Consider the following 9,577-nt stretch of genomic DNA (forward strand, 5'->3'; position numbering starts at 1 on the left):
CTTAGCAATCGGCCTACCATCAATAAGCTTTAAATTATGAATTGACTCAATACAAGAGAACCAAAAGGAATTATACCCACTTTTCAATCTCCACCACCATTTTGCTAAGAGTGTCAAATTAGCCGAGTCAAGACATCCTATAGCAAGGCCTCCCATGTCTTTTGGTTTAGTCACAACGTCCAACACCATCCAATTAATCTTTCTTTTACTAATGAGTTAATGATAACCATACCCCCATAACCTTATAGTTAGTATACCTATCCGTAGAAAAATGCAATCCAAAATCCAAGCTTAAATGTTGTAATCTAAGGTGGATGTGGCATCGTAGTAGTAAACATTATTTATTTTATGGTAAACTTCGATTTTTGGAACAATAAATATTATAATAAATTCCTATTTTCACATCAAAACCTTTTTTCCATTAAAAAACTTATGTTTATCTCATTCAAAGGTCGGAGAAAAGACGACATACATTGCCACATTGGATGACACACATATAGAAAAGTATGCAGTATATTATTCTTTATAATAAATGAAAATAATTTTGCCACATATTATTTTTTCCTTAAACTTGTTAAATGTTAATTTATGGTAATTTAGATATATTGTCCACTTGTCACTTGTCATTTACTTTATTTTTTATTTTTTAATATATATCATTAATTTAATTTCTATAAATTAGATATATAACGTAATGATTATATTAATTTAAAATTTAAAATTTTAATTTCTAATAAATTACGGTTTAAGTCTTTATATTTAACATTTTGTTATAACTAACTTGTATACTCGGGTCTGAAAACTAAACACGTATTTTTAATTTATTTATTTTTCGCATGTTTATTTTCTTTTTAATTTTTTTTATCATAATTTTCATTTATTTGAAATTTCAAATACAAATAAATTTCTCGTTTACTCCTTCGTATTTAACATTTTGTTTTTATCAACCCGTATAATATATGAGTCTTATACCTAGTATTGATATAATGTGCACAAACATTATAGTGGATGATCTATCCATTTAGATATTAAAACGATATAACACACGTATTTCAATATATGTATATTTCCATGTTGGATGACACATATACGGAAAGTGGTTTTATGGGAAAAAAATGAAAATAAAAGTGGTTTTGTGTTGAATACCAAATTTAAGTTGCCCTATTATGAAATATTTCCGTCCTTTCAAGGTGATTTTCCACAAACAAAGAACGTCGACATAATCACCTTCACCATGTTACATGCAAAGTTTGGTCATCTACTAAAGGTAGATTACTAGATTTTTTTTAGAGAAAATCGTACCTTCTTTTCATATAATTTTTGATGAATAAACATAATACCGCGAAAATTCAGAAACCTAATTTCAAATATTTCATCGAGTATTTGGTGTGCAACAAAGAAACTTTCTTTCAAATCTCAACATCTAGTGGGTGGTTATAAAAGCATCGTGTTCTTGGGTTATGTGAATGCAAGTCACAATAATAATTGATTATTCACTTTATTACTAATTTATACATAGTAAAATCATGAGAAGTTTTGGGCAATCAAAATAACATATGAAAAAACATTTTTAGGGTAGAACTATTATAGATTGTTACCAAAGAATTGAACTAACTTGCTCCATCTGAAACAATCCTTAAACACCTTTTATAGCATCATTAAACGTCTTTTTATGGAATCGATTATATTCACCTACTGTAGGGGCCCTAAGCTACAAAAGGATGAACTATTTGACAAAGCTTGGAAAAACTTAAAAAATAAAATAAAATTTGAGAAAATTGTAAAAACGGTCCATGTGGTTTGCCAATTTTTTTGTGTAGGGTCCAAAAAAAAGTTTATTAGCAAAAAATGTCCTTATTTGGTGGTTTGGCTAGAGTTTTGGTCCCTATTTTGTTAACTTTAACATTTGAGTTTTAACTTTTTTAAAATGACAATTTTATCCTTACGGACTGTTTTTGCAGTTATCTCTTTTTACCAAATTACAAGGACCATTTCTCCAATTCTTCTTTTTAAATTTATTAAATTATTATATGTTAATTATTCTTTCTTTTTAATTTTATTGAAATATTATACATTAATTCTTTTTTTAATTTTTTATTGGATTAATTTTTTTATCCAATTATTATATATCAGTTAATTTTATTTTTAGTATATAATATTTATATATTAATAGATATTATATTAGTATATTATTAATTTCTTTTAACTATTTTGTTTTTAAAAAAAATTATTGGATTACTTTTTAAAAAAAGTTATTAGATTTTTTTATTGGATTATTACATTTAATTTATTATATTCTATATATAATAAACAATATTTTTGTGGATCATTAATTTTTTTTAAATGTATATTATTAATTCTTGTTAATTTATTGGTTCTACCACAAAGTCTTCGGAATACGCAAAAGCACCGCATCCTATTGTCAAAAATCGTTAGGACCACCACTAATCACCTTCATCGGAGGTCCGACAGAAACACTACCAACATGTTTCACCCAACGCCACTATCTAGTAGCCACCTGCGACAACCTCTTCACAATCCATCATAATCTTTTATATTTGCTACTATGTCGATCGTTTTCCACTAGAACCATCACTATTTGAAGCACCAAGAAGTCCAGCCCAAACACCCCTGTCAGTTCCTCAATCGAACCATGCGATTGAAATCCATCTTCGCCACCAGATTTAACATACTCTTCCTTTCAGCTTCTTTCCTTTTGTATGATCCTACAAAACATCAAAATGCAACCTTGTTACATCATGTATTAAGAATCAACAATTAGGAACTTAATAGAGTTAGACAACAGATTTACCTGAAGCAGAGTCAAACTTTTTGATTCTACCTTCTTTCAGATCTTTCTGGTAGTCAGGGCAGCTTCACTTCTGATGTCCCTTCAAATGACAATAAAAACAAATCACTTCTTTTGTATCGGTAATGAGACAATCACAGACTTAGCCTTTCTCTTTACCATTTGGTCAACCGGGTTGACTACGGCCGATCCATTTCCATTAGAAAAAGAAATCTTTTCTGGACTTCCAATGTTACCATTGTCAATGTCCATGGAAGTTTGAGAAGTGGATCCTCCAATCAAATTTCCTTTTCTAGTGCGCCAAATCATTGTTGATTCAGCAGCAACAAGCAAATAGGTAAGATCAATAAGGGTCAGTCGTGATCTGTCACGTAGTAGTCTTTAATGAACTCACTATATGACTCGGGAAGTGATTGAAGAACCCAGTCAACAGCCAACTTCCTTGAGACAACGACACCCAATACTCTCAGCCTGTTAATATGTGAGTTCATCTCCAAGACATGAGTACACAAAGGATGATATAAACAACATAACATTGAGTTATGGAGTTACCTCTTGGTTGTGGCTTGTAGAACTTGTTGTGTTTGGCCTTAAGAACTTAGTTCCCTAAGTGTTGTACCTCAAATTGAATCATATCACACCTTTGGACAAAGAATGACTTTTGAGAAAATATTCTTACACTCAAATAGGCTTGAACGATTTTGGATGCTAAGGGGCTTCTTATATAGTGTGACAAGATTAGGGTTAGCACCATGTAATCTCTAATGTCCATGACTCTTATATTACCTAGGATCCATGGGTTAAACCTCCATAGACTACCATATAGGTTTAGCCCATCCTAAATAACAATTGGCTCAGACTATAAGAATTATTGATTTACCAAATCAATCCTCATATATTTAATTAGTCCTTTTTTATCAGAAAATTAATTCCAAATTAATTCTTGAGACAAAATTGCATAAATGGTCCATATGGTTGGCAATTTTATGTGCTTTTGGTCCAAAACGAAATGTTGGTGCACCACTAGTCCAAAATTGGATGTTTCTATTGTTTTTGGTCCCTATCTACTTAAAAAGACCAATATGCCCTTATAATTTGTTTTTCCATTTTTTATATATATTTTTATTCAAACTAAAAAAACCCACCACACACACACACACTCTCTCTCTCTCTCTTGCTCTCTCTCTCTCTCTCTAAATCTTCATTTGGGTTCTTTAACTTCATCTTCTTAAACACACACACACACACAATATACACAAAATTATGAAGATCCTCGTCTGATGGAGAAAAAGAAATACGAATGGGAACAGCCCCAAGGTCGATTGATGGTCCAGTGGCCGAATTCGTGAGTAGGAGCGAGCAACACAAGAGGTCGTCACCTCTTATCTTTCATCGTGAAGAGAAATCGCCGCCTCTCGGTGTTTTACTCATCCAAAGCGGAGGATGAAGCGAGGGCAACAATGGATACTGGAGCAACTCTTGTGCTCTTTTGTCTCGGAAGAAGGATGCGAAGGAAGGGGGGCTCAGTATAGCTAGGGGTTTCGAAGGGAAGGAGGCTAGAAAAGAGTTCAGACGAGAAACAAATGTCGTAGGTGGTTCAGTGGCATTTGCTTTGACGGAAGAAGAAGAGATGTGCGAGAGGTGAGGTTGCTGTCTCGATGGCTCACCGAAGCACCAATACAGCCGGTGGTTCATGACAAAGGACGAAGAAACAGGCTGAGACCAAGAGACCCAATGATGGGTCTCGATATTTGTTAAATCTCAAACTTGAAAATCACGATTGGTAACGAATCTGGTTGAAATTGTGGGTGGGTTCTTGTGTTCATTGTATAGTTTCAGGATGAACGGACTTGTTTTCCCACATATTCCCGTTTGATCTATCTGATGAAGATGAAAGGAAGCAGGCGAGAGAGAGAGAGAGAGGTGGGTTTATTTTGTTTTTGTTTTCATTTTATTATAAGTATAAGAAAATAAATAAAAGAAATTAAAATATATTTATTTAAGGGGCATCTTAGTCATTTTAGGTGGGATGTGGCCCAAAACACAAGAAAATACAACCATAGGGACCAAAATCACATAAGGTATCTAAAATTGGACCAGTGGTGCACCACCATTTCGTTTTGGACCAAAACTACATAATTTTGCCAACCACAGGGACCATTTTTGCAATTTTTTTCTAATTCTTGATCAATACTAATTAAATCATATGATTTCATATTAATATATTTGAACTTATAATATATTAACAAATCATAAATAACCTCTTCTCAAAAGTCCATCCTATGAAATTGTCCTGGTGATATGCAACCCAAATGGATAATGCTACTCTCGGGTCAACTACATACCAATTATAGTTATGGGCTTAGACACTTAATCCAACAGTGTTTTTGTTAGACCTCCGATGAAGGTGATTAGTGGTGGTCCTTATGATTTTCGACAATGGGATGCGGTGCTTTTGCGTATTCCAAAGACTTTGTGGTAGAACCAATAAATTAAAAAAATTAATAATATACATTTAAAAAAAATTAATGATCCACAAAAATAGTATTTATTATATATAGAATATAATAAATTAAATGTAATAATCCAATAAAAAATATAATAATTTTTTTAATAAGTAATCCAATAAAAAAATTTTAAAAAATAGTTAAAAGAAATTAATAAGAGAAAAACATCATAAATGGTCCCTGTGGTTTCCCAAAATCTGAAGTTTAGTCCCCATGGTTTAGAAACGTCATAGGTGGTCCCTGTGCTTTCAAAACTTTTGATAGTTGGTCCTTATCCCTAACTCCGTTAAGTTTTATCTGTTAACTGCAACGCATTTTCATCATTTCAATACCATAGGGACCGTTTATGATGTTTTCTCAAAAATGAAATAATATGCAAGGGTCTCTCTCTCATTGACTGTCAAAGTCCTCCATAGGAGGAGCTCATTTCTATAAAAACAAGAGGGACATCAAAAATGTTTTCCTTCTTCTCTACCTATCAATCAAAGCAAATAAACAGCCCCCTGAATACCATTGATGCTGGTCCTTCTTCTTCCATCCCATAGGCCATGACAACCTTTCTCCTTCTCTTATTTCTTTCTATTTCGATGCACAACCAAGAACACCTCCATTGGAGGTGGTTTTCTTATGGGTACCTGGTAAGCTCAGGAGCAGCAACCCTTCCATTATATCTTCTATTTTCCCATGTGAACTCAAGAAACAACCCAAGCAAACCCAAACACCCAAATTATTCCTATCAAACAGTCAAACGAAAGGAAAACGGAAGAGAACCAATTACCGATCGGAGCAAAACCCCTTAAGTCGCGATCTACTAAACCCCCGAGACCATTCCTCCTCCAATTGGAGAAGCACAATCCCAAACACCCCATTGATCGGCGTTTGCAGCCACCCTCCTCCTTACTGTTTTGTTGCAAGAAGTATCTGAGAAAGAACCCAAGAAGAACAGTCGGAGGTACCGACTGCTATCACCTTCACGACCCCACGCGTTTCCCCGATCAGAACCACCCAACCCACCCTAAAAATTTACTGATGTTATTATTGCTCTCTGTCGGCTCGTTACCGGCAAAGAAGCAAAAGGGATCAAGAGGAGCTCACCAGAGAAGTCGATTCCCCCTCCTCATGACCGTATAACCCTCATCAAGCCATTGTCGTTGGCTTCCTGCTTCCGATCTTGCTCTTTTCTTAGATCTATCTTTGAACTGCTGTTTCTTCCTGTGGATTGTGACCATCGACAGCGTGAGAGAAACCTTGGAGGCTCACCAGGATTTTGCCCATTCTCCCTGCTGCTCCGTTTGCCTCTTCCTTGTCCCGATCAATTATGGATGGAGACATGGTCCCCTGTGATCATGAAAAGATGAAAATGCCCTTTAGTTAACGGACAAACATAATGGAGTTACTAATAAGGACCATCTGTCAAAACTTCTGTAAGCACAGGGACCATCTATGAGGTTTTTAAACCACGGTGACTAAACTTTAGATTTTCGGAAACCACAAGGACCATTTATGATGTTTTTTTCTTAATAATATACTAATATAATATTTATTAATATATAAATATTATATATTAAAAATAAAATTAACTGATATATAATAATCAGATAAAGAATTAATCCAATAAAAAAATTTAAAAAAGAATTAATATATAATAGTTCAATAAAAGAAAGAAAAATTAATATAAAATAATTTAATAAATTTAAAAAGAAGAATTGCAAAAATGGTCCTTGTAATTTGGTAAAAAGAGATAACTGCAAAAATAGTACCTAAGGGTAAAATTGTCATTTTAAAAAAGTTAACAGCCAAATGCTAAAGTTAACGAAATAGAGACCTAAACCACAACTAAACCACCAAATAACAACCTTTTTTGCTAATAATTTTTTTTTTAGATCTTACCCAAAGAAATTGGCAAACCACAGGACACTTTTTCAATTTTGTTCAATAAAATTTACACTAAAATATTAAAAAAAAAACTATTGTGTGATATCCATTTCTTGGTTTTTTTTTTATATATATTACGAAAAAATATATATATCCACAAACAAGTTGCATTAGTTTTAGAAGACAAATTCAATAATTGAGTTTAATACCTGTGATTTCATTGGAGTCGGCGATTGTTAAACCTAAACAAAAACACCCACAAAAGAACTCAACGCAAGTGGGGGAGAAGGAGATAAAAACCATTTAAGCATAGATAAAACAAAAACATTGATTGGGGCTTCTTGCTTATCATTTGCAAGTTTGACAATAGCAAGATTGGTTGTATGTTGGGCTTAATCAATAAAAAAAATAATTTTCAAACATCACCTCATAATGCCCGTTTGAGTAGTTCAAATCACCCTATGAAGAGTTAAAAAGAACACACCTTTAGACAACAAATTAGTGAAGAAATCAAGAATACATGAATAAAGAGAAATGGGTGATGGGAGAATTTTATTATGTGAACTAACCCTACCAACATGATGAGATTAAGGAGCAAAATCAAAATAACTTACCTCATCTAAGGAGTCGCAGAGCCAATCCATTATTGGAACACCTTCAAGAAACCTAACCCAAAAATAAGCAATTCACAGAAACTGATCTGGAATAAGGGCGTCGACGGTCGACCAATAATTTCAAGCCATGCAGTCTCCTGAAAAAAACATAGCATCCACCACAGCTGAAAACCCACATGATTTGTTACTCGACTCCAGCGATGTTGTTAGATGCACGCGACTCAGCTGCCTAGACCGCTGCAACGTCAGCTGTCCCGAGCTAGAAAAGAATCGTATGCCTTCAAGAACCGTAGTAATGGAGCATCAGGAGTACTGTCGGCAACGTCAGCTGTCTTGGTTATATGTGAACAGCTAAAAGAAGATGTTAGAGAATCAAAGATACAACTATTTTTCCCTTCCTCTATTTTTTTTTAATAATACCAAATCTATATAGAATAAAACACACCGACCCAAATCTTCTTCAAGTAAAAACTTGATCCTAGCTTTTGCTTGGTTCACAATATTTCAAAATCGAAATACAATTGAAATTGGAAAAGAAATCGGTTAGGAATTTAAATTAAATTTTATATCTTGTTTGTTGTTTGGTTGACAGGAAATGAAATTAGAAGCAGTTTCAAATTATGTTTGGTTTGGTACATAGAAAATGAAATTGGGATCCATATAAAATGACAAAAATTTCCCTTGTTTTCTAACTTATATGTAATTATATATTATATTAATTAAAAAATATGAAATTTAGGCGGTGGTAAGTGGTGGGTGGCGGTATGTAGTGGTAATGGTGGTGGGGGTGGCGATGGTGGTGGAAGCGAAGGTATTGGCGATGGTAATGGTGGTGGAAACGGTGGTGGTCTTGGTAGCGGGTTGTAGTTGTGGCAGTAGAAATGGTGGTGTTGGCAGTGGTGGTGGCGGGTTATGGTGGTAGGGGTGGTGGTGATTGGTGGTGGCTAATGGTAGTGGCGGTGGTGATGAATGGTGGTTGCGGATAAGTGTATGTGTATAGTCTAAAGTGATGAAATGTTTTATAAGGGGAAAATGGTAATATTCCACTTTCCATCCTACCAAGGAATTAATTCCTTCAACATCTTGATGGAAGCAACTTTCTTTCATTTGAAGAAAAAAAATCATTTAGGAATCTTTTTCCCTCTCTAAAGTTGAACCTAACACATGAATTCGGGGAAACTGAAATCCTTTTTCTCCTTTAATTTCATTCATTTCCTTACAACCAAATATCACCCGAGAGAATACATCCAACCCAAATAAATGGACCATAAGTCGGTGATTTTGGGCCGTAAAACAAAGCTTGATGTGGCAGCATAAGGAAAAGAGAGTGACTAAGGGGTCATTTTGATAGTTATTGTCGGGGTTAGAAATTTTGAGTCCGCATCTAACTGAGTTTATGTTGATTGATTATTTCTCTGAATGACTATGTTGAATTATGAAAATTGATCATATTACCCTCATGTTGATTGATTAAACAAACACCATTTTATATCAAAATACAAATTTTCATATAAAATCCAAATACAAAATTGTGATACAAAATCAAAAATACATAATAATTTGCATACAAATTTAACATTCACTGTTTGAAAGTAACTAATTAGTAATCTGGTCACGCAAAGTAATCATAGACTCAACGGCTTCTAAACCCCATTATATCCCTTATATGCTTTGGCCCTCACATCCTCCACCATGCAAGTCAAGAGTAACCATAATGTTATGTTAAGAGTTCGTTAATAACCCATCTTGATATTGAATTTCCTTATAAAATT

General features: G+C 33.8%; 1 long non-coding RNA gene across 2 annotated transcripts; it reads right to left on the reverse strand.

Annotated features, from left to right (window-relative positions):
- Window positions 1-2,300: 2,300 nt before the first annotated feature.
- LOC111915893 (uncharacterized) lies at window positions 2,301-8,760 on the reverse strand. 2 transcript variants are annotated; one of them, XR_002858329.3, is made up of 6 exons: window positions 7,806-8,760; window positions 7,401-7,650; window positions 6,412-6,654; window positions 2,969-6,331; window positions 2,813-2,891; window positions 2,301-2,726 (listed from the first exon to the last, which is right to left on the reverse strand). It is a non-coding gene; the product is annotated as an uncharacterized LOC111915893 (long non-coding RNA). The 2 variants fall into 2 exon arrangements; XR_002858327.3 differs by having other exon boundaries at window positions 2,969-6,654; window positions 7,806-8,759.
- Between the last annotated feature and the right edge of the window lie 817 nt (window positions 8,761-9,577).

The sequence above is a fragment of the Lactuca sativa genome, chromosome 1 (genome assembly GCF_002870075.4).
Source record: "Lactuca sativa cultivar Salinas chromosome 1, Lsat_Salinas_v11, whole genome shotgun sequence".
Lineage (NCBI taxonomy): Eukaryota > Viridiplantae > Streptophyta > Magnoliopsida > Asterales > Asteraceae > Lactuca > Lactuca sativa.